Source organism: Felis catus, chromosome F2 (genome assembly GCF_018350175.1).
Source record: "Felis catus isolate Fca126 chromosome F2, F.catus_Fca126_mat1.0, whole genome shotgun sequence".
NCBI classification, from domain to species: Eukaryota; Metazoa; Chordata; class Mammalia; order Carnivora; family Felidae; genus Felis; species Felis catus.
In genome coordinates, this window is record NC_058385.1 from 47,579,490 (window position 1) to 47,606,165 (window position 26,676).

Genomic DNA, 26,676 nt, shown 5'->3' on the forward strand with positions numbered 1-26,676 from the left:
GGCGCTGGGAATTCATCACAGACACAACCCTAGTTACAGTCTGGTGGCATGAGACATACAACAAAAAAGATAAATAAGTGAAACGTTAGAGGAAACTGTTCCATGGAGAAAAGTAAAGAAGGGAGGGGGTGGAGGAATACCAGGAGTGAGTGGGTAGGTGGGTGTCAAAATTGTGAATAAGAAGCCAGAGAAGGCCCCATGAAAGTGATATTTGGATGGGGTGCCTGGGTGGCTCAGTCGGTTAAGCGTCCGACTTCGGCTCAGGTCGTGATCTCACGGTCCGTGGGTTCGAGCCCCGCGTCAGGCTCTGTGCTGACAGCTCAGAGCTTGGAGCCCGCTTTGGATTCTGTATCTTCCTCTCTCTCAGCCCCTCCCCTGCTCATGCTCTTTCTCTGCCTCAAAAACAAATAAAAACATTAAAGAAACACTACAGTATAAAGTGATATTTGGAAAGGAAGAGACGAGGTGAAGGGGGTAGCCATGGAGATCCTGGGAGAAGACTGCTCCAGGCAGAGAAAACGGCAAACAGGAAGGGTCTAGAGAGGGAGCATGCTTAGCGTGTCAAGGATGCGGCTGGAGCAGAGGGCGGGAAGGAAAGCAGATGAGACCAGAACAGTAACAAGGGTCAGGTGACGTGGGACCTGCAGGTGACCTTAAGGGCTGTGACTCCCACTCTGAGCGAGACGGAGCCACTCCAGGATTTTGGCTTATATTCTAACAGGGTCTCTCTGGCTGCTGTGTTGAGAATAAACCAAAGGCGGGGTAGTGCAGAGGTGGGGAGACAGCTGGGAAGCCACTGTGATGACCCAGACAAGAGCCAATGGCGGCCGGAACCAGGGTGAGGAGAAGGAACTGGAAAGGGAGACCGAGGCAAAGGGAAAACACAAGGCTGACGCTGCCTGCTTGGCGGCTACGTCCTTCGTGCCCAGCTCAAGGCGGCACCGGGAAAGCGTTTGGTGCAGAACAGAAGGAACCGCGGCTCTTGTTCCCTCTCTGAGCCCTCCCTGACCCGCCCTGCATCTGTGGAGGCCGCCATCTGCGGCCCAACCGCCCACTCCAAAGCCAAGGGACTCCTCTGTCATTCCTTCTGCCTTTGTCCCCAAACCTGTCTCAAATCCATTACTTCTCAGCATCTCCATCGTCACCACCTCAGTCCAAACCGCCATCATCTCCGGCCGGCTGTCCGGATCGCTCTCCCCAGTGGGATGTCCCTCTTCACCCTGTGCTCCCTCTCCCCACTCCCACCCTGCCCCAGCCTCTTCCCCACGGGTCCCCAGAGTGACCATTTAAGAACACACGACAGACTCTGTCACTCTTCTGTGTAAAGCTCTAGGAGGGCATCCCAACACACTTTGAATAAAATCCAGACTTCACTCTTGGCCCCTCAAGGCTCTGTGCGAGCTGCCCAGGCCACCTCTGACTAATCTCTCAGTCCCCTGTGCCCCCGACAGGGCCCATCTTTTAACTATAAGGGCCTTTGCTTCAGCGCCCTGAGAAGACCTTTAAATAGTAAATATATCTCAGCCCTTTAATGTATATGTCTATATATGCAAATCTTAAATATACAGAAGATACATAAAATACATATATTTACTAAATATATATTTATATATAACATGTATATTATGTATATCTTATAAATGTATAACTATTTATATACCCATATATATTTATACATATTAATTGTGGCTGAATCTGTGCTGCATTTCATTAAGTGAAATGCACACCAACTCTATTCAACGTCAGCATTCTGTTCTTCAGTAGTTTACGCTGAGATGGGCCACGTGGCGTTTCCCAACTTATTGTGGGTCGCATCCAGTCTCCCAGGGTCCAAAAAAATAAATCTGGGCTTGATACTGACCACAGATGAGAAAGGAAAAATACACAAGATGAGGAGACACCAAAACCACCAGCAAAGGACCATGACCAGGAATCTAAAATATAAAGCGAACCTTCCATTTAAAACGAAGAGAAAAAGGAACCACTCCTAAAAATGATGCCATGGAGAAAGGAAATGGTGAATGGTGGACAACCTTTTGGAATATAGTGCTTCCTTTTTTATATTTTGTATCTGTGGAGTGAAAGAGGGACAGCATTTCATTTCTGTGATTCCTCATGTGGTTTTACACACTCTGGGAATTAATTCTTGAGAGCCCAGAGTTAGACGTTCCAGATAAAAGTCCAACTGACCCTGGAGAGCCTGGCTAACTTCACAGAAGTCTCAGGGCAAAGTGCACAGAATTTGCAAGATGCTAGAAGCTGACATCAGGTTTAGCGGCAATGAGGAACACGGGACCTGCGGTGGTTCCAGAAAGAGACCAGGTTAACTAAAATGTTTGCCTAGCTGGGACGTGTAACCTTGACCTTCAAGAGTCGCTGTGACTTGTCAATCAATGGAATGTCTAAATGATGAAAACATAACCAGAAAAAGTTTCCTAAAGTGTAAGGTAGGAAATGATAAAAATTATAGATGAATGGGAACAAGTGTTCATTTACCACGACACCAGGTATTGTAGCCATCTGAATTTTGTAGGTGGCTAAAATCCAGCAAACACATTTCTGGGGCGGTTGTCCCTGATTTTCACTGAAAAAAGAAAAAGTGAATAAATAAAAACCTGAAGAGCACACTGCTCCAGAAATTTCCCTTCAATGAAACTTGTCTCTCGGTGGGAGTTTGAAAGGAGAACATATATATATATATATATATATATATATATATATATATATATATATATGGACAGGGGACATACTATACCTATATAGCTATATACCTATATAGCTATATATATATATATATATAGCTACCTATATAGCTATTCCTATATATATGGAATATAAGCTGATATATTTATATATAGTGGACAAATTAGGAAATAAAACAGTGGTGCAGAAAGGGAAGAATTAAAATGTGAAAGAGGGAGGATGAAGTGATATAACAGTTTCACTAAACTCGTTTCATCTTGCCCAAAGAATGTTCTCTCCTCTGGCCTCTGGTAAGATTAGCTGAGACCTATTTCCTACAAGCTCACGTGCACAGCAAAGGTGGCTTGGCTGAAACTGCCTGAAGGCCTATGTCCCGAGGCTTGCAGGATGGCCTTCTTCCCTTGAGGATGGGCACCTGGACCCGCACCTGTGACTCCTCGTCACACACCTGGCACCTGCTCCCCTTGCAAAGAGGGGACAGGGTTGGAGATGAGAACTGAACCGATACAACAATACAGTGAGGAGGAGGCTCACTAGAGACAGCCTTGTTCTTCTTTCTGCTTTCCCCCCGCTGTGTGGTAAAGCCCAGGAAACACAGTTGGTCTTCTCAGCGTGAGCAGGGCTTACAGTCTCCGAATTAATCTGGGGCTCTTGTTCTATAGACTCTGCCTTTCAGACTGCAGAGGGCCTGGTCTTGGACTCTTTTCCAAGTTTTATTTTCGACAGAAATAAAGGGCAACCACATTCCTGCCGATAAAGCATATTTCTGATAGAACCTCAATAGAGCATTATCTAACAACAACCCTCTCCCCGAAATGGAAATATCATTTTTAGTTCTTACCAAAATAATACATCATTATTGTAAAAAATGCAAGTAATCAGGGGATATAAGAATGAGAACATGAACACTCTCACTGGGATCCAATATAACTCTACAGAAGATAACCACTATTAACAGTTGTATTTGTATATATCCTCTTAGACATTTAAATGCATACATATGAAATCTGTATACTCTAACCACAATGGGATCACACTATCCTATTCTGGAACCTTCATTTTCACTTCAAAGTATACTGTGGGGGCACCAGGGTGGCTCAGTCAGTTGAACGTCCAATTCTTGGTTTCAGCTCAGGTCATGATCTCACGGTTCATGAGTTCCAGCCCTGCATCGGGCTCTGTGCTGGCAGCGAGGAGCCTGCTTGGGATTCTCTCTCCCTCTCTCTCTCTCTGCCCCTCCCCTACCCGTACTGTCTCTGTCTCTCTCAAAATAAATAAACTTAAAAAAAAAAGTTTGTTAAAAGTAGACTGTGGATATTCTTCCATGTTAGACATATGGATATATCTCATCTTTTTAAATGGCCGAACCTTCATCGATTGATTCAATGGATGGTGTTGAGCACTGACCTTGAGAGCAGCATTGAATTAAGTAACTGACAAAGTGTTTACTAATGTCAGGCTTACAGTCTTTTGGTATTCTACTGCATGATATTATTTAACTAATCCCTCTTGATGGACATTTAGGTTGATTCTGCTTTTCTTTCATTCCCTTGGCATTTACCTGAGTCCTGGTTCTCTAATTCTTTGGGCAATATATATTATAAAGAGGTTCTTGATGTCTTAGATAAGTACCATGATCTCTAGACCCTCCCTTCGAAATTTTCCAACAAGCCATTTTCCCTGGAGACTCTACATCTTAATTGTGAATTTTGCAAGAGTCTGCACAGCAACTAGTATCAGACTTGAAGGAGTGCTGGAAATGGACTTGGAACTCCAGCCCAGCCCCCCTGGTCTGCCTGTGTTTACAGGCACACACGTGCAAGTTTAGCCTTTCTTATTTCTAGCCTTTCTTATTTCTAGCATGCTCACCCTGCTCTTTCAAGAGTACATGACTATTAGCATGGAAATACCCCCTTCTCTACTTTTGGCTTAAGGACATATTTTGCCCAACAGCATCCTAAGCGCTCTGTTGCCCAATGCTCCCCTCCTGACCTTCACGTCCACTCTTCTCCCTGCTACTTCATGTCCAACTAATGGCTAACTTCCCACCACCCCCTCCTGGACGGCCAGCCATTAGAGGTGAACTTGCATCGTATGCTTAAAGTGCCCTTAAGTAAGTGGACAGGGGCCATACTAAATGGTCACCTTCCAGGCCTGCAGAAACTACAAAGCTATCTCAAAGCAAGTAATTGTTAGAGGGGCCGAAGTCGAGGGCTTCAGACAAAGTTAACCTGCCTGTCTGGGCTACCTTGGAGCCAGGTGCCAGGGCAATGCTGACGGCAGTAGTGGAAAGAGGGGGGACCTCTGGGGGCCCTCAACACTCCTCCAGGGTTGCCAGGGCTAAGACCATACCACGGTCAACTTCTGTGGAATTGATTGCCATAAACATCTACTTAACTAAAGGTATTAAAGAGTCTCTTATTTAAAAGATAGGAATTATTGGGACGCCTGGGTGGCTCAGTTGGTTGGGCATCCTACTTCAGCTCAGGTCACAATCTTATGGTCTGTGAGTTCGAGCCCCGTGTCAGGCTCTGTGCTGACAGCTCAGAGTCTGGAGCCTGCTTCAGATTCTGTGTCTCCCCCTGTCTCTGCCTCTCCCCTGCTTTCTCGCTCTCTCTCTCTCTCTCTCTCTCTCTCAAAAATACATAAAACATTAAAAAAATTAGAAAAGATAGGAATTATTACCTTGGGTTTTGATAAAATAATGAAGAGAAACAGTGAGCCATCATGGGCTGAGGAGGACAAATAGATGAGCCATAGGGATCTAGGCCTCACACTTAACCAGCAGCGCGAGGTACCAGAGGAGCTGTGCTCCTCATTTTTAGACATCCTCTAGGGGCCACAAATGCATTTAGCTAACTGATACAAGCCCCTCCATCGAGTCTAAGAATAGTTCGTCATTTTGAAAAAGTTCATTCAGCAAACATGTGTTCAACATCTACCGTTTCCGGGCTTAGCGCGAATATTCTTATTTAAAAACTAGCATCCTACCTGGGATACCAAAAGGAAGGGAATCTGGGATTCCGGTTGCAGGTCAAAGCGATTTCGTTAATATTTATTTTCACAATTGCGCTGTAGAATTGGTGAGATGGTTATTGCATCTTCGTTTTACCCTAAGAATGAGGGGTTCAGAGAAGCTAACTGTTAAGACAAAATCATGCAGCCTGTGGCTGTGGAGAAGCAGGATTGGAAGTCCCCTTCCCATCCCCCACACCCTTCACATCCCTGGCTCCGTCACCTTTGGTGTTTGAAGGGTCGCTTCCATTGGAAGGTACAGATCGATCATGATCACTTTCTCCCCCAGCCAACATGGCTGAAATATTAATGTTTGTGCACCAAACATACGTCCAGGTGAGAAGGCCATTAACTAACAAAAAGACTATGAAGTAGCATCTTTTAAGTTCTTACACCTTTTGCATCCTCCAGCAAGGTGCGTGGAAAGGGAATTGGACTTGGTAGCAGAGGAACGAAATTCAAGTCCTTATTATAGTACTGTGTTTTGTGACCTTGGGGAGGTCATTTGACCTCTCTCGGTTTTGTCCTTCTTCAGAAAGTAGGTATAAGAACACCTTTCTCCTAGGGCTGTCTGAAGGACTAAATGAGAAAAAGGAACCCGAGTGAATTGGGAAAAGTTCAACATCGTGTCTTATATCCAACAGGTGCTTAATACACGTTGACTATTCATCTAAATGAAATAAGGGCTTGGTGGGTTGTTCACAAAGATGAGCCTTTCAGATTTGGGAACACTCTCCCCCATGCTTTAATGGAGAATTAGAAAAACAAGAGGAAGACAGTCAGTCACTTGAGGGGGTGAGCTTCCAACCTGATTCACCTCCCCGGAATCACTTGCCAAATGTGAAAGAATTTGTGGATTTGCACCCAGACAGGACTCCTGCCAGACCTCCGTGACTGAGTGTTTTCCCTGGTGGAAGTTATTACCTTAACTTGAAAGTAAGCAAGAGATCCCATTAGAGAAGAAGCTGATGGAGACGAGGACACTGTTTCTTTCTTTGGTCTTCTGTCCTGAGGCTGGGGAGGGCTAAGGGGGGTTTGGGCAGAATCAGAGCAGGCTCAGGGAAACCCCACAGAATTTGCCATCTGGCTCTGGGAAGGTACTAGTGCTAAAAAGTGGACTTTAATCCAGGGTCTGGCTGGACAAGACTGGTGTTTTCAGAACAAATTGGATATAAGATACCATTAACAAACATCAATGATTGATTGAATCAATTCTTTCCTACCTGGGGAAAGAAACGATTCAGGTGTTTTATTGCTTTTTTAAACCAGGTTTTCACAAGAAGATCAGAGGTGAAAAGGAGGAATAAACTGGGTTTAAAAAAAATCCCAAACTTCCATTCATCGTTGGGGGGGGGGGGAGGGAAACAGCCACAGAGAAATCCTTGTCTCTCAATTTTATTTCTTTAATGTTTATTTTATTTTTGAGACAGGGAGGGAGGGAGGGAGGGAGGGAGAGAGAGAGAGAGAGAGAGAGAGAGAGAGAGAGAGAGAGAGAAAGATAGAGAGAGAGAGACAGAGTGCGAGCTGGGGAGGGGCAGAGAGAGAGGGAGACACAGAATCTGAAGCAGGCTCCAAGCTCTGAGCTGTCAGCACAGAGCCCTACGCGGGGCTCAAACTCAATGAATGGTGAGATCATGACCTGAGCCAAAGTCAGACACTTAACCAACTGAGCAACCCAGGTGCCCCGACTCAATTTTATTTCTAATTATTGCCCAATTTCTTAACCCAGGCCTTCATCATCTCCCACCTGAGCTCAGAAATATTAACTGCTCTCCGTCTTTAACACTCTACCCGATCATGTCATGTTCCTCAAAAAGCTTCCATGTTCCCTACTGATGACAGATTAAGGACTAAACCCCATAGCCTAGCATTCCAGGTCCTTCAAGGTCATGCCCAAATTCAGAGGAATTGTCAAATTCTTCACTCTACCCTGAACTTGTACACATGCTTTTATTGCCACTCTAATCCCCACAATGGTCCAATGAACAAAGCTCATGAGAGCATAAACATAAAATACTTTGTAAACATTAAGCTGTTTCCTTAACTAGTCAATATTATAACCGTGACTCTCTACTTATTGAATCTTACTTGGTGTTCAGATGGAGGTTATTACTTCCCGCATTCAGCTGTCTTTCCTCTTCCAAGTGAGCATTAAGCATATCCATGGTGTTTTGTTGGTACATCTCTATACAGCTCTGAGAAGGACGCTGAGCCTGTTTCCCCTTGACTGTAGATGGTGTTACATTCCTTGTGTCGCTTTTAAGAATTCATGGGGCACCTGGGTGGCTCAGTCAGTTGAGCATCCAACTCTTGGTTTCAGCTTGGGTCGTGGTTTGCAGGTTCAAGCCCCACATTGGGCTCTGTGCTGACAGCATGGAGTCTGCTTGGGGTTTTCTGTCTCTCTTTCTCTCTCTCTGCCCCTCCTCTGCTCTCTATCTCACTCTCAAAATAAATAAAAATAAACATTAAAAACAAAACAAAATAAAAGTATTCCATGAAGCAGAGGGCAGCTGGAATATTTATATGATTTTGTGTTAGGCGAATAGTAAGGTGGCTGGCAAGTATTCCTGGAGATTATTCAGTTGGTAGTAACAAAGCTGCTGTGTCTGGACTTCCCGGTGAGTCTTTCTTCTACTAAGAATGTCTGGGGAGCTGATATTTTCTTTGTCTAAGGCCAAAGTTTATCAGGAATAGTATTAGGTTTGGTTTTTTCCTTACATTTTGTTTTGCCTGGAAAAGAGTGGTCTCAGGGGTAGTAGAATAGCGGTCTTTGAAGGTAGCATAGTCACTATAAGCTAGCAAAGGAAAAGAAAAAGTCCCCCAGAATATAACAACAGACACTCTTTGGGGGCTGATCTTACACAGGAGGGGTGATAACACACAATGGTTAAGTACATGGGTGCTGGAATCAGAGGGCCCTCAGATCCAGTCCTGGCTACAAGACATACTAGTTGTATGGCCCTTAGGGACTTGTACTTCTTCGCGCATCAGACTCCTTAAGTGTAAATTTGGGTTTTTGTCAGGATCAAGTAAGATATGCAGTAGAGCCTGGCAAAGTAAACACTTCCCCCCTCCTCCTCCTCCTCCTCCTCCTCCTCCTCCTCCTCCTCCTCTTCCCCCTCCTCCTCCTTCTCCTCCTCCTCCTCCATCACTGTCGTCATCATTACCATTATCATCATCATCATCATCATCATCATGTTATTGTCTCTCTGGCCATATATCCTTCTATCTCCACATTCCTTCCCTCCACTTCAGCTTCCCTGGTCTCTTTCCTTAAACATGCCAGGCATGTTCCCTCCTTAGGGTCTTGCACATGCTTAGGGTCTTGGTCTCGAGTGTCCCTGTGCCCCTGTATCTTCGTGGTTCAGATGTTTCCCATATCCTCATGGCTCAAATATCCTCCCATGAGCCCATGGCTCAAATGTCACCCCCTTACATCACTATAGCTTGATAGCTTGAATGCCTTGCCTCACATCCTCATGGTTCAAATCCCTCCCCACCCATAGCCTCATGCCTCATTCCTCACCTCCTTCAGGTCTACTCCAATGTCACCTTCTCAGTGGCACCCTCCCTTATCTCTTAGCAATAATTTTAACACCTCTTTCCCTACTTTGCTGACTGCCTTAACACTTATAATACACTATCAACTTAATCTTGTTTATGGTCTGTCTTTCCCCACTAGAAAAGAACTTTTATCAGGTCACAGATTTTGGTATGATTTGTTCACTACTCTATGCTAATGCTAGTGCTGAGAATAAAGCCTAGCATATAATAGCTGCTTAGTAAAAATCTGTTGAATGAACAAATAAATTACTAAATTCAATTTGGTCTCAATTGTAATTTAACCTATTTTTTCTTTGCTCCTAATCTCACAATACAGATAATTTTTAAAAATGTTTTAATGTTTATTATTTATTCGGGGAGACAGAGACAGACACAGCATGATCAGGGGAGGGGCAGAGAGAGAGAGGGTGACACAGAATCCGAAGCAGGCTCCGGGCTCCGAGCTGTCAGCACAGAGCCCAACGTGGGGCTCGAACTCACAAACCGTGAGATCATGACCTGAGCCGAAGCTGGATGCTTAACCGACTGAGCCACCCAGATGCCCCCAGATGATGAAAATTTTAAATAAAACAGAGGACAGTGTTTTTGGCATCATGTGCAGCCCTTCCGTGAACCCACTCCCCCTTGCTGCTAATACTTACTGCACTCCAAGTGTATGTAGGGCACTATACCGGCTGCCCAAGGCCACAAATTGAAACAAAGCATAATCTCCTCCTGCATGAGTTTACAGGGCTTTCACATAGCCTATTTCAGTAAATCCTTGAAATGCTGTGAGAAAGGAAGGGGCAAGATTAATTACCCCTGCATTAAAGCAATTGGGGGCAAATGTCGAAAGGTTTTCCCAAGGTTACATGGCCGCCGAGCTCCAAAGGTAGAATAGAACCAGATCTTCATACTTTGTCCACTCAGCAGCCTCACAGGAGAACACACAGCAGTCTCGGGGAGGATGTTCCCAAGTGTTCGAGGATGTGTGTGTGTTCGTGTGCTTGAGCAGAGCCTGCCTGCCCAGCTATTTACACTCAGGTTACTATTTCCATTTCTTGTTAAGAAAAAATGAAAAAGGAAGCTTAATCTGAAAAGAGAGAAGGTGAAAACGCATCTGCAAAGCGAATAAAATACAAAAAATCTAAACAAAGGATCCCCGCCATCTCTCACAGAGAAAACTGTGTGTGGTAGTTCCTGTGAGTTTACTCACTTAACGTCTTGCACACCCACCTACCCCCTTCCCAGCAGGAACCACCTAACATTTTTCACTTCTAATGAGCGACCTTATCTTTTCTTGTCCTTATGTTACAACCAACACCAAAAAACACCACAGCACTGGGCGCCTGGGTGGCTCAGTCAGTTGAGCATCCGACTCTTTGACTTCAGCTCAGGTCATGATCTCACGGTTCATGAGATTGAGGCCTGCGTCGGGCTCTAGTAAAACTTGGACTGTATGGATGGGGTTGCAGCAAAAATGATTACAATAAAAAAAAATATGAAAATTTCAAATGTATCCAAATAGTTTCATTGAAGAAAAAAAGCAAAAAGAAGTGTTGTATTGTATGTAGCTATTCTATCTGAATAATGGTGAAGATAGGTTTGCCAGAACTTCTCTTGCCCTTCATTAATGACTTCTGATGTGCACCAGTGTGTGAAATGATAACAATATTATTCCAGTCCTCTGAATCAATCACTTGTTTCTTTAAGAGCAGCATTTTCCCTTATAAGAAAGTTATGCAAAAAATAGGACAGAAAATAATAATACAAGAACACAGAAGCACAGTGGAATTGACACACTTCAGTGATCAAAACTGAATTGGATTCATTTGTACATAAAAGCCAAAAATATCCATTCGTCAGTCTAAATGTCCATCAACTGATGAATGGATAAAGAAACTGTGGTTTATATACACAATGGAATACTACGTGGCAATGAGACAGAATGAAATATGGCCTTTTGTAGCAACGTGGATGGAACTGGAGAGTGTGATGCTAAGTGAAATAAGTCATACCGAGAAAGACAGATACCATATGTTTTCACTCTTACGTGGATCCTGAGAAACTTAACAGAAGTCCATGGGGGAGGGGAAGAAAAAAAAAGAGGTTAGACAGGGAGAGAGCCAAAGCATAAAAGACTCTTAAAAACTGAGAACAAACTGAGGGTTGATAGGGGGTGGGAGGGAGGGGAGGGTAGGTGATGGGCATTGAGGAGGGCACCTTTTGGGATGAGCACTGGGTGTTGTATGGAAACCAATTTGATAATGAAGTTCATATAAAAAAAAGCCAAAAATAAAAAATTTAAAAGCTGAATTGTAACTATGGTATGCATGTAGCTTAAATCACTTCTTTCCTTTGGGTCACGTGGACTTTACCTATGCATTAAGAGGCATATTTTTTTTTTGATTATGTATATTTATGTATATATCTTTTTTTTTCAATATATGAAATTTATTGTCAAATTGGTTTCCATACAACACCCAGTGCTCATCCCAAAAGGTGCCCTCCTCAATACCCATCACCCACCCTCCCCTCCCTCCCACCCCCCCAAGAGGCATATCTTTAAATGCTTAAATCTGTCCCTAATGCATTAAATAACAGGATCGAAAAGTTAGAACAACACCATTCCTGCCGTGAAACTGTGAGCTATGTGCTACAGGATATAGGAGAAGCCTGGAGTAATGTCTTCATTCCAGGAGCTCCCATTCCTCTTTAAATGGTTTCACAAGAATTTCCTGCGAACGTGCTGTATACCTAGGGCGGGGCAAGATATCACGGTGGATTCAGAGGACAGAGGGATTTAAATAGGATGGAGAGGCAGGGAAGACAGGTCAGCTGGCAAACCAGAGAGATGGTCGCTTCACATCAGAGACGCACTGTCTATACTCAAGGAGCAGAAGTACGCAAGGCGACGACACGTTACACATGAAACAATGAAAGTAGGAGTTCTTTTCACTACGACTTTGGGTTCAGGAGTGGGCAGGGTGATTGGATTTTGCCTATGATCCTACTCACGGAAAAAGGCAAAGGGAGCTTTATGGTCACAAGGGAACAAGAACGAGGCAGTACAGGTGAGTACAAAGTGATGCTTTTCTCTTGAACCTTCCCTGCCCCTCATCCCTCAAAAAAAACCGAGCTGTGAGTGACACTACAAATTCTGAATCTGTTTTCATTTGTCACAGGTGCCAGAAGAAATATGACAACAATAAACTAAACTCTTCATTGATTTACGAGAACATGATTATCAGATTTGGATTATAAAAACAACCCGAGGATGAAGCTTGCAGTATAGCTCTAGATACTGCATCGCCTGACCAAATTTTATGTGAAATCTGCTCCTCTCTCCTTGGGGAGGAATCACAAATGGGGCGAACAAAGATCCCCACGACGCTTGGAACCACAACAGTAAGTGGGAAAGGCTTCCCTTGGGCCAATGTGTTGGACAGGAAATCACAGAGGTGGCTTCGAGTCTTGGAGTGTGTGTCCCCGCTTAACTCCTGAGAGAAGGTGCAAAAAACCCTGAAATACAGAGACCCATGGCACTGACTTGGAGGAAATGCCCCATGTGACTTCCAAGGAGAAGACAATTTGTTGGTAGAGGATCAAAGACGGACCAAGGCTCAGGCCCTGGGCCATCACCCTATTTCTATCAACCCTTTCTCCCTCTTCAGCTCCCACTGTGCTTGGCACTCAGGGTCCTCACGATCCTCCTCAAGGACTCCAGCCCAACCCCTCTGCATCCACCCAGGCTGCTTTCTGACAACTTTCTTCTGCCAGTGCTCACCAACGGAGGCAGCGCATAGCACTGTGGCTGGGAGCGTGGCCTTTTTTGGACAGACCTAGATGGGAACGTCAGCTCTGACTTGCCAACAGAATATCCCTCACGCTCACCCCCACCTCTTCCCAGAGCACACACACACACACACACATACCTGTGCATGCGCACACACACGCATACACATGATTTAGCTTCTTGAACCTACAGCATTTTAAACATCTCCATCCAAAAAGAATCATGGCTTCACATTTGCATAATTTAAAGTTCACTTGGGTGTTTTTCCTAGTCAAGGAAAGAGCCCCAAAGCAATAGAGAGGTCTCCATCTCTAACAAGACCCATAGTGCTGGCAGATTTTTAAGGGACTTTTTTTTTTAAAGCTTCTCTCTGTCGAGGTTTAAAAAATCTTACAGAGTTTCAGGCTTAGCAGGGATCCTGTCTCACTAGTTTATCTGCCACAGATCTTCACTATTCAAGTCAGGGTTGGTCAGGAAGCTAGCTACCTGTGACAATCTACTTACCATGCATTCCTATTGTGGTGATGGGCACAGCAAGTGTTTTATATACAAGGTGACATCATCCATGCAGCACCCTGGGGTGGGTGGGTGAGGGTGACCAAGGCTCTAGGAGACCTGAGGGCTCCTGCCACCTGCAGGGGGTGTGTGAGACTTGTTGGTGCCACAGTGTCATCATTGTGCAATGTGGGTGTGGTCTCTTTTGCTCCGTTCACTCTGGAGTGTGTGCACACGTGTGTTTTCTGTATGCCGGGCATCAGTGTTAACCGTGTGGCAGCATCTTGCGAGCTGTGTGGGCTTAACTCTGCGGGCTTTTCCAGTCTCCCCAGTGAAACTCGTCAGAGCTACTGCTTTGTCCTCGGACATTCATTTCCAACCAGGCTTTGACTGTTGATTAGAAAGAAGCCCTTAAAATAATTACATTAGCCTGAAATAAGATCACTTGTCTTTTCCTTTGGAAAACAATTTTCAGGTTATAATCACCTCAACTGTTTCTAAATCAAGCCTTGGGAATGGCTCTGCAGAATGGATGGTTTCCACAGACGGAGATGCTTCAAAAAGAACCAAGACTTGTGATCGGAACTGACCTGTCACAGAAATCCTAGTCCACTCGCTGAGTAGGGTTAGCAAGAGGACCGACCGAGGCAAGTGTGGTAGGGCCTTGTGGACCTCTTTCTGAGACCAAGCTTGATAAAAGGAATATTACGGAATAACTCTTAGATCAGAGGCCATGGGATCCACATCCTGCTCTGCCAACTCAAGCGTGCGGCAGGCTGTTTACGCACACTCCCAGGTCCTCGGTTTTGTCACCTGCAGAATCATGATGATGATGAGTGTGTAGTGCCTGTGGCTGTTATGAAGGAAACAGGCATAAAGTGCCTTTGCCTACACAAGAAGAAGGAGGGAAATTTGCCCTCCCCTCTGCCTCTATTCGGGTCACTCCTCGGGAAGCACTGATGTCCCTGGGTAGGCGTCCAGGTTACAAATTTGCCAAAAGCAAGGATCACAGTTAAGGTTAAGGTTCAGTACATTCCCTTTGCTTGTCTCTTCCACCTGGCTCTAGAGATAAGCAGAAATCTCTGGCACTTTCCCCTTATCCCTTCTGCTCACAGGTGGTACAGTGACTCTGTCCCCCCTGGCTTAGCAGCTGAACGGTGGTAACACTGGCATCTGAATTGAGAGGGTGGAGGAGGGCTCCACATGGGCCTTGAGCCTAAACCATCCACTCCAAGCTGCTCAGTGCAGAGCCTGCCCTGGTTGTCTGGCTAATGATAAGAGACACTTTGATTTCCCGACGTCTGTGTGTTTATAGTTCCCAGTGGGAAGAGGAGGGGACTGGCAGAACAGGGTTTGGCTGTTTCCGGATCTCGGTACAACGTCAATGAACACTACCTCACGGAATAAAATGGTAGCCAATGCACACCAAAAGGAAGCTTCACTCTCCGAACACAGGCTGTATGCAACCCTCCTCCAAGATGTTCCCATTCTAGAGACAGGGACACTTCCACTCCCCTTTTAAAAATTCCTTCTCCTGCACTAGCAACCAGGTGGCCCTCAGCTGGAGCTTTCTGTCAGAACCTCAGCCCTGGCTGCCTAGGCGTGGATGGTGGGAAGTGAGCAGCCCGGCATCTCATCTCTTGCCAGGGGATGAGGCAGGGCTGCCTTTTCTGAGGGGTGTTTGCACTCGGCCCTGGGAGATCTGAGCTGTAAAGATGACATCCTTCTGCACGGCAGCCTCTCTTTTCCAAGCAAGAAAGGCAGAGTAGGTTTCTTTTCTTCATCAGCAATGGATCCATTTCTGATCCATTCGCCACGATGGAATGTGTCATCACTGATTTTCATGCTCTGTTAACCACCCCCCTCCCCCACAGCCAAGGTGAAAACAAAGCTAATATCCATCAAGAGACCAATGGATAAGCAAAATGTGGTATACACACCCCATGGAATATTATTTAGCCTTAAGAAAGAATGAAATTCTGATACGTGCTACACCATGGATGAACCTTGAAAATATTATGCTAAGTGAAATAAGCCAGACATAAAAGGACAAATATGGCATGAATAGGTAAATTCAGAGAGACAGAAAGTAGAATAGAGGTTACCAGGGCTAGGAGAAAGGGGGTGAACAAGGAGTTAGTGCTCACTGTGTATAGATTTTCTGTCTGAGGTGATGAAAAAGTTCTAGAGATGGAGGGTGGTGATGGTTATACAACATTGTGAATGTACTTAATGCCACCGAATTGTGCACCTAAAAATGGTTAAAATGGTAAGTTTGATGTTATGTATATTTTATCAGAAGGAAGGAAGGAAGGAAGGAAGGAAGGAAGGAAGGAAGGAAGGAAGGAAGGAAAGAAAGAAAGAAAGAAAGAAAGAAAGAAAGAAAGAAAGAAAGAAAGAAAGAAAGAAAGAAAGAAAGAAAGAACGAACGAACCACCCAGCAGTCCTGGGATACCAACTCCATGGAAGAGAAGGCTCCCAGAATTCCATCTCGATTTCCCAGCATCCACATGTCACTGAGGCACAGCTTTTCTGAGTGGCCAAGACAAGATCAAAGCCAAAGGAAGCCACAAGTCTTGTGTTCTTCACAAGACTTGGCAAAGAGCACTTATTAAAGCAGTCCCACTGACAAAATAATGGACTCCACGATTGTTTCTGTTCATCCAAGAGGACAGCACGCCCCTGAGGCAAGGAGAAGCAGGCAGCATTCTGCTTTCAAAAGCTGCTTCGCCCTTTGACCAAATAATAACCAAATAAGCCTGTTGTAGTCTCCAGCACATGATTTATGACCATAGATATTATTGATTTCCAAATTAGAACTGTAAATTCTTGAGGTGTCTGGCTGGCTCAGTTGGTTAAGCATCCGACTTCGGCTCAGGTCATGATCTCATGGTTTGTGGGTTCAAGCCCTGCATGGGACTCTGTGCTGACAACTCAGAGCCTGGAGCCTGCTTTGGATTCTGTATTTCCATCTCTCTCTGCCCCTCCCCTGCTAATGTTCTGTCTCCTTTCTCTCTCTCAAAAATAAGTAAACATTAAAAAAAAATTTTTTTTAAAGAAGTGTTATTTAAAATAACAAGAGAACTGTAAATTCTCTAGATATTTCTGGAAAAAAAAGATGATTACTCTCAAACAATGGCATTTTTTTTGGCTACCGTAACTACAAAACTTAATTCCCTCATTTCTGCTCATGAAATATAAAAAAAAAAATTCTGATTTTATTATGCCATTATAAATAGATTTCCTCCTACATGTTTCTAGAATATGATAATTTCTTTGGCCTTCTTAATAATCCTGGCTAAGAATATAATAACTGGTAAACTATATATATATATATATATATATATATATATATATATATATATAATTCTTTTATCCATGAAAAAAAAGCAACTGCCAACTATAATTCAGTGGGGTTAAATATAAAGAGCATAACTTACATCTGCTTCTTTATTCCTAATAACAATTGTAAAAATAAATAAAATATTCTGGACACTGTAGTCATGGAGACCCTACTATCTCCAAAACGTAAAATATAATTTGTTGAGGAATGTCTAATAAGACAGAATGAAAACTAACAGAGGCAAGCAAACCTAATCAAAATCTTGGTTTCAGTCTAATTAGAACAGAGAAAAGAAACCCACGTGTCAGAAATCCAGAAGCCGCAGTCAAATAATATGAAATCATCCTGTTCTTTCATCTACGAATGGAGTTGTGTTACACTTTACTTTGACCAAATAAAGTGTTTTGACTAGATTCCAACTCTGATGGACCCTGAGGTAGGGAAGGAAAGCTGCGTGATGAATAATAGATAAATAAGAGGCAGCCCCTACTCTCAAGAGCTAGCAGTCTAGTGCACCAACATACAATGAAAGCTACAAATGTGAACCCTGTAGATAATTTAAAATATTCTAGTCATCACATTAAAAATTAAGAAGAAACATGGGGCTCCTGGGAGGCTCAGTTGGTTAAGCGCCAGCTTCGGCTCAGGTCATGATCTCACGGTTCATGAGTTCGAGCCCTGAGTCAGGCTCTGTGCTGACATCTCAGAGCCTGGAGCCTGCTTCGGACCCTGTGTCTCCCTCCCTCTCTCTCTGCCCCTTCCCCACTTGCCCTCTCTCTCTCTCAAAAATAAAATAAACATAAAAAAATTTTTTTAATAAAAAAATTAAGAAAAAACAGGCAGAATGAATTTTACTAATATATTTCATTTAACCAAAATGTGTTCAATTTTTTTTTTCAACGTTTATTTATTTTTGGGACAGAGAGAGACAGAGCATGAACGGGGGAGGGGCAGAGAGAGAGGGAGACACAGAATCGGAAACAGGCTCCAGGCTCCGAGCCATCAGCCCAGAGCCTGACGCGGGGCTCGAACTCACGGACCGTGAGATCGTGACCTGGCTGAAGTCGGACGCTTAACCGACTGCACCACCCAGGCGCCCCTCCAAAATGTATTCAAAACATTATCCTTTCAACATGGTATCAATTTAAAAATTATTAACGAAATATTTTATATCCCTCTTTTTTTTGGTCATTGTTCTAAATCTTTGAAATTCCAAGTGTATTTTGTATTTGCAATACATCTCAGTTGGGGCCAGCCACACTTCAGATGTTAAATAGCCACAAATGGCCAATGCTACTGTACTTGATGGCAAAGATAATATGCAAAGAGCTCAAAAGCAAGACCATCCTCATCAGGGCTATAAAAGAGCCATAAATAAAACATCTGTAGTGTCTTCAAAGAGGTGGTTGCATCTGAATTGAGTCCTGAGTTAGGAAATGGTATGTTCAGACTTGCATTATATAAAGACCTGACTGGTGGCTGAAGGGAAGATCAGATGGTTGGGACAAGGATAGAAGGAATCAAGAGTCTAGAAAAGAGATGCTGGAAACTAGGGCAAAGGCCAGGATGGACTTAAGAGCTATTTTGGAGGCAGAATTAGCAGATGTAGTAACTGACTGGAAGTGGGAGTGACGCTGTCTGTGATTACCCAGCAGCCATTTCTCTGACCTTCCCTGTTGACAGAACTGATTTTGTTCAGGTGTTTTGCGCCCTCTGTAATGCCTCCTTTGGGGAGAAGATGAAAGAAGTCCTAGCCCCAGGAAGGTGGATCTTGTCTAGCATAAACCAATTATAGTTACTTTATTTATCATTGACTACCTTAGGAAGGAACATGAAATCCAATTTTGGCCAATGAGAGTTGTAGATTAGTCTGCAAGGGTGAGGATGGGATTCTGAGAAGAGCTTCTTAGATCTTAAGAAAATATACAAGGAAGAGATAGTCTCTTTTCACCTCTAGTGTGTGGTGTGGTAAGGATGTAATTAATGCCTGGAACTACCGCAGCCAGTGTCATCCTGAGGTGAGTCAACCAACATCTGAGAATGGCAGAATGGATGTAGAGACTCTTGGTGACATCATTAAACCATGGAATTAACCAACCCTGGAAATGCTCCACCTCAGGGCTTCTGGTTTTGTGAGAGAATGCATGTAGGGATTATTTCAGATATATGGGGTCATCCCTTATTTGCAGGTGACAGCATGCTAACAGATAAGAAAAGGGAAGAATCTAGATAATGCCCCAACCATTGGTAGTAACTATGACTTTCCTTTGTTCAGTATGCTAGATAGCACAAGAAGCTCTTTCAACTCATAAATCCTCCTAAAAGTCCAGGCAGGTGTTCAAGCAGATCATCTTGTCTGCTTTTGCCTGCACAGGATCCCTCTCCCCCATTCTTCCTTTGCATTTCTAGCAACTAGTATAGTACTTGGGATTAAAAAAAAAAGACTCCTCTCATTCCTTGAGCTTTTTCTATGTGTCAAAAACTGTTATATGTTTTATACACAAAATCTCACGTTATTTCCTCATTCACACCGGCTTACAACAGCTCTGTGAGTGAGGTATTATCACTATTTAACAGATGAGGAAAATAACTGAAGGTCAGAGGGGTTATATTATAAATTCAAGGTCTCAAAGTTAGGGACTTGAACCCAGAAATGTCTCTCCATAAAGGTTATGTTCTTTACCACTATGATACAACAGCACAGAGTAATTCAATGTTTATTGAACGAATGAATCAATTGATTGAACAAAATAAACAGGCACTCAAAGACATTAAGTACCTTGCACAAGGCCACCCACCTAAAGACAGGTCCATGACTTGACAAATGTCTTTTAACCCAAAAGCCATTGTCCTTCCTACCACATCCTATGACATCATTTTCCCCCCAGCTTTGTTGAGGTATAACTGACAATTCATGGCTATCATTCATTTGGCACTTAGTTAGACACCACTTTGAATGGTTCCTGGCCATCTCTTTGTGTATGAGTCTTGACAACCAGATTATCAATCCCTTGACATAGCCTTGCTTTTCTGTGGCTCTCACGGCAATCAGAATAATGTATTTTTCCCAGTTAAGAGCTTGATTTCAACATACAGTATCCTCAATATACTAATGGTATAGGATGACCATAACTCCTGGTTTGCCTGCAATGGTCTTGTTTTACATCTGTTGCCCCAGCTTTATTATTACTAGATAAATATTAATAATCTCAAAAGTAATCCTGTTTGGACAATAAATTGTATAGTCACCTTAATCATGGTAAACAAGAGCTTAGTTTGGCCTGTTCAGCTATACTCTGTCAACCGTGCCCAGCACAGATGCTTCTGCATGGAGGTAGATCCAATAGCCATCAAGGTTCATATTCAACACTGGAACACAGAGAGCTTTCATGCAGAGAGCCTACCATGCCTCATCACCTCTTTGATCCACCATTTGTCCCATATTCTCTGTCTCTCAAAATCTCTTCTCCTTTGTATCACTGGTTTCCCTTCCAGCAGCCTCTTTCCGGCCCTCATCTCACATCCTAAGGCTTGCCGGCAGAAATGGGGTAATAAGTTTGAAAAGCCAGAGAAATTCATTCTAACATTGCTGTAACTGTCTAGCAACTATTTGTGGCTGAAATATTTTCAACTAAAGCTCAACACTCCTTTGTAAACAGTAAGATAGGAAAAAACAAAGCTTTTGTGGCTAACCATCTACCTTTTGGCCTTTATGTCATATGTGAATGTGTGTATGTCCTGAGAATATGGGGTCACGTAGTAAATGAGACTATCTACGTATCTATCTATCTATCTATGTATATATATATAATATTTTAACCAGCAAAAATGTATCGTGGTGGCAACAGGAGATTCCCAACAGGTTAATGCCATTGTGAGCTCAGCTGAAATTACTTTAAGTTCTGGAATTATGACTAATGAGGTGGAGAATAAGAAACAAAATAATTTTTAAACACACTATGCATATGGAAGTATCTTATCAGAGGGGACCTACCAAAGATTAAATTTTTTCATGAAGACAAATGGCAAAAGTGACATCTAGGTGGCCTCATTTATGAGTATAAACGTAGAGCTAGTGGCCCTGCTGTCTACGGAGAGAAATGTTTCAAGATCCTTTATTCTGAGGATTTCATAGAAAGCTGGTTCACTGTGTTAAAAACCTTGGGAAAGAGATTCCATGAGTTGGCAGATGCTTTAAGAGGCCTTGACTCAGCACATGTGGGGCTGACCTGCATCCTAAGAAGTGGCTATATAGGAGAACTCTCTTGGTTGGGACGTCCTCCTGCCTGACTTGTCAGCATGACCAGCTAGGAGTCCCTGTGGCAATGAACAAGCAGTGGCTGTCAGACTGCACAGGACTAGTGTCCAATATCACTACTGTGTGATACTGAGAAGTAAGTATGGGGTAGACCAGGAAGACCTTAGCAATTTAGGCTAGGCACATGGAGGTGAAGGGCTATTTCTGAAAATAAGCCCTGGAGATTGCTGAACAATTAAAGGAAGGATGAGACCAAGAGAGATATATTGGCCTGCCTGCTTGTAAGATATATGGGAATTCTGAAGATTTAACTAAAAAATGAGAAAGATGTCACTTCACTTGTACCCCATGTTGTGAAATAGTTCCCACTATTTGGAAATCCATCTGACAAGAGGATCTGGCTGGATGAGATTGTCCTGGTAAGAATCTGGCTCTAATGCACAATATACATAGTGTATTTTGTTTCATGGTTACTAAATGTGTCTTATTAGAATCACTGCTATTCAATGTGTACGTTATTGACTCTTATTCACCCTGGCAATAAATTATGCCATGGCCATCTTTCCAACAAAGGTGTTGCTGATAACTTCTGGAGGGATTAACGTAGTCAAAGGCAATAGTGGCCCCTTCTCAGATGCCCATATCTCTGTCTTCTCTTTAAGATAATATTATTCCTTTATCAACAACATCTTTCCAATAAGCAAATGACCTCGCACTGTAATCCTTTTTCCCTTCCTTGTTTCCTCCTGGGCTCCATGTCAATATTTACACATCACCACTAACTCCTACTGTTTGCCTACAATGGCCTTCAGATCCTGTCCTCAACCTCTCATCAAATAACCTCAGATTTTCCATTATTTAATATTGTTTTGCATAACATTTCCACTTTGACAGGAAAACAACTTTCCAAAGTCCAGTGCTAGCTTCTCTTTTAAAAAGCAAATTAGTTGAACACTCAACCATGGTGAGCCGTGAGAATATTGTCCACTGCTGTTTGCTAATTTCTCACTGTTCACTCAATTTTCATTATCTCTGTGGAAGCCAATACAGACCATGGCCCAACTTCAGAAGGCTGCTGGACCAACTGCTCAGTGGGGCTTGCCATCACTAACTCCTGTGATTTCTCTTTCCAAAGAATAAGAAAAAGGGGTAGAAGAATGGTGAGAAGAAAAGTTGGCCATCTTTCTTCTTCCTTTCCAGAAGTATCTTGAATTTCAAGAAGTATCTTGAATTCCAACAGTCCAAAACAATCTCATTTTCCTAGGACATTACTTTTCATTTACCCTTTGTCACCCCCACTTCCAGACAGTCACCACTTTTTATCTCTTCTATTAACCCCATACATCTACTGTCAATCTCAGAAAAGTTTATTGTATTGTTTGCCTTTTCTCCATCCCTTGCCCACACTCCACCTTCATTTGTTTCTAGCAAAATCCCCAGACACAATCGATTTTCAATAGATACTGAGAGAGTGAACGTGAACATAATTTCTTGCTTGCACTAGGGTATTCATTTTTTTTTAAATCTAGTCTCTCCTCCAGACAATTCCTCACACAGCTCATAGAGAGGCCATTTTTAAAAACTCACATCTCTCCACACCATTTTGTTGCTTGCAAACACCAAGAACATTCCATTGTCTTTGATGTCAAGTCTAATCTTTCAGTCTGACATCACAAATTGCCGCACAATGTCACCCCAACCTGTCTTTTCTAAAGCTCTTGACTCCCTCTCCACTCACTCCTGCTGCAACCACAGAGAGGGGAAGATTCTTCTTAAATGGCCATGAGCTCTTGCCCCCACTGCCCTTCCTCACATGGTCCCAACTTCTACCAAATAAAGGCTGAATCAATTGCTTAGTCTCCAGTTACAAATGATCATTCATTGAGCATGTTTTAGGTGCCAAATGCTGTCCTGAGCACATTATATACTATTTAGGTATTTTTTTTTAATCCCAGTAATAACAATGAAAGTTGGGCGTTCATTCATTCCCTAACTTGTGCGCCTATTTGATAATGCCAGATCCAGGATTTAACCCCAAACATCTGCCATCAAAGACAGGTGCTCTTACCCACCAAGTATGCTGTCCCCCACTCCACCCCACCCCCCTGCCATTTGTCTCTAGCTGGTGCCCACCACATTATAGGAGAGTTGCTATTGACAGGTGAAAGTTCCCTGGAGGGATTGTGAACAACTTGATAGCAAGGCTAATTCTTATATATCTGCATACCTCTGGTACTCAGCATAGCACTAACACACAGGGAATGCAAAACACTTTTTTTAGGTAATCAAATTTGAATCTATGCATCCAATAACAGGAAAAACTCGATCTTAGTTGAATCAGATAGTTGAGCCACCTGTAGATCTCAAAGCTCTTTTACCTAGAAAGAACACATCCAGTGACTCAATTGGATAACGAAGTTGAATCTCCACTTCCATCTCCAACCTACTCCATAAGTTATTATTTTTAATTCATCAATAGGAACCTGGCATTGTAATACACATGGCAGCCATCTGCGATCCAACCAGCCAAGCATACAAGCAGAAACCTCCCACATTTTCAATAACAGCATTGCCTAATCTGAAATGCTTTTTGGAAGACAAAGAAGCATTCATAAAATGAAACAGTAGTGAATGTTGATAATGAGAAAGTTTTACAACAAAGTGTCTTGCTGATTTATACAGTGCTTCCATGCCAATGGCTAGAAGAAATTTTTACAAAGATTCTGTCTTCTAAGCCTAGGCAACATGCCAGAAAGGTTGTCAGTGTCTTTAAAGACAAGGAAACTGAGAGAAAGAGGAGGCGAGGGGGAAGGGGGAGGGAGAAAGAAGCGAAGGAGGAGGTGGAAGAGAGAGAGAGACTTGCCTTTAATCCCCTGGCACAGAGCGGAAACTGTAAGCAGTAAAATGAAAACAACCATCATTTCCCCAACGCCCCCCTCTCTGGAAAGAGCGCTCATCTGAATTCCAGGTTGGTCTTGAGTATGTCCCAGAATGTGCATACTCTCAGGGCTGGGGAGGGCTATGTTTTCTTTCCTACTCTTGCATCAGTTCAGCCACACAACAGAGTTCTGAAGAGCGAGGAGCAGGGAGCCATAAAGCTAGACATACATCCCCAAAGAAGACCAGAAAATGTCACCAGAGTTTCAGGTTTCCTGACTGAATTTCCAAGGGCAGCAGTCACTATGATTTTCTTCCCTTGTGTAAAAAAAAAAAAAAAAAAAAAAAAAAAAAAAAAAAAAAAAGAAAGAAAGAAAACGAAAACGAAAACAAAAACAAAAACGAGAACGAAAACGAAAACGAAAACGAAAACGAAAAAGAAAAAAAGTGAAAATGTAAGCTTCTCCCGAAGCTTGACTGAGGGTAGCAATATCTGATGCTCAGAGTGTTGGATAAAGATGTATCAATAGCTCACATCAGAGGAAAGGCTGGCCTGGTCCATGATTAAACAACGCCCCAAACTTAATTCTCATAATTAAGTAATTCAGTAAAGGTCAATCACTCCTGCATTCTGCCACTGAGTTTTCAAGGCCATACCAGACCCCAAGAGGTTAGTCAAGAAGGTGGCCCATAAACAAGCTGGCCCAAGGCTATGGCTCCAGCCCCATTAGCCTGGTTCTGACAAGACTCTCCAAGAGCGACCCGCTGATAATACACAGATTAGGCCTGGTTAGAGAACATCTCATCCCATTTCTCCCAGTGGAACACCTCAGATACTGACAGTCTGTCTCCCCAAGAACACATAGCCCAGATTTCCCACTCTTCCCATGCTGCTTGGCTGGCCTGGCCAGCACCAGACTTGATTTTTACAGTGCTTATCACTGCCGCTTTACCTCCAGGCCAGTGGGCCTTGAAGCAGCTGGGGGCCCAGCTGAGCAGCCAGCCATTTGGAGCCTTCCACACGAGGAGAAGAAAAGGATTGGCCAAGGGCCATCCCACTAAATATTCTGGGACGGACAGATGACAACAGGAGGGGGAAGGGAGCCCGTTCATCCTAAAGCAAATGCAAACCGACATGTGGATTAGGGGTAGCCGAGGTTCTGAGAGAGCATCCAACAGTCTTTACCAGATGCAGCAAACTCCTTGCTAATTCAGAGAAATGAACAAAGGCCAGTGTGCATTCGTGAAATTCCAAACCCACAGAGCAGAAGCTGTTTCTTTCAAGTTCATAAAGCAACTCAACTTCATTTTAACCCCAAGTTTCAAAGTGAGGTGCGGCTGTGCCCTCTGCGACTTGAATCTGTGTCTCACTGGGCATAAGCAGCGGCCATTTAAATTCAGTAGCTCATGAAATCAAGGCCTGCAAGGTTGGCTCTCATGAATATGATAAATATCATCCCTTATATTCGTGTTTACCGTATTTATTTACCCAGGCTGGCCTTCCTTCAAAGGCATCATAGAGATAAACCCAGAGCCGGTTCAGTTCCAATGATCATAAATTGCCAGTTAGCAGAGAGCAAGCGGATGAGGTTTTTCCTTTATAGCTGGAAGCCTTGTGCTCGGTCCCTTCCTCATGGGAGCTGTGAAAAGTTTGAACAGATGTTCAGATTCAAGGGGAGGGACGCTTTACTGCTGCTCTATTTACTTCCTCCAGCAGGATCCGTTTTCATTTCCTCATGGACTAGAGAGAACAATTCTACCAGCCTAACAGCTACCTGGGGGAGGGGAAGTCTGGGATCCCGGTTCCCATGAAACATGATGATTTGAGAAAGGAATGCAAGTATGCCATGAAACCACACTTACCTCTGGCTTCTGGGTCTCAACATCCAGCCAGCAAATTTCCTGGGACAGCAGCTTAATCTGTGCGTGCATTCATGAAGCAGACCATCAGCAGGAACACGAACCCATTTAGCCTGCCTTGTGTCTGTTTTACCACAGGCGGCCCCTCCAGCTTAGCATGAAGGGGTATGTAGGTGTATAGAGAACCTACCTCTGACAATGTTCCCCTTTGACATTTATTTTCCTTCACTATTTACCCTGGGATTAAATAGTGTTTGTTTTGGGCATTATAATAAGAATTCTCCATAAAGTCTCTTGGATGAAAGAGTATTACCCAAACCACCCAATCAACAAATATTTATTGAACACGCTCAATACGCAAGGTGCTGAGCATAGAAGAAAGATAGAGCTCTGCCCTTCAAGACCTAATTTAATTGGAGGTAGCAAAAATATTCATAGACACGGCCAAGCAGGGACTTTCACTTCTCTCCCAGTGTCAATCTCGCCTCCCTTTAGGTAATAGAATTTCCTAAGCTGGGCATGTGGCTCGAGATGGCATTGCTTGGTTTGTCTTCAGTACGGTCATGAGACTAAGTTGTGTCCAACAGGTATGGGATATGAGTAGAAGTGAGACGTGCAGATAGCCTTAAAACAAGTCACTTGCTTACTTCTCCTACCCATCCCCCTTTCCCAGAGCCTAGAATGTGTCTGTGGGAGTGTGAGCTAAATTCTACCATCATGAGAACACAGTAGAGAATGGTGGGTAGCAATATGGAAGCAGCTGGGCACGAGATGACCCTGGGAGAC

The 26,676-nt window shown here is 43.5% G+C and overlaps 1 protein-coding gene across 5 annotated transcripts in view; it reads right to left on the minus strand.

Moving 5' to 3' along the window:
- NCALD (neurocalcin delta) overlaps window positions 1-26,676 on the minus strand; it is a 404,491-nt gene that overhangs the window by 24,180 nt on the left and 353,635 nt on the right. Inside the window, exon 1 of one of the 5 annotated variants that reach the window (XM_045049527.1) lies at window positions 5,695-5,816. The exons of the other annotated variants lie outside the window; for them this stretch is intronic. The gene's annotated coding sequence lies outside the window, so the exon portion shown is untranslated. Of the gene's footprint in view, window positions 1-5,694; window positions 5,817-26,676 lie in introns of those variants that run through there. 5 annotated transcript variants of the gene reach the window in all.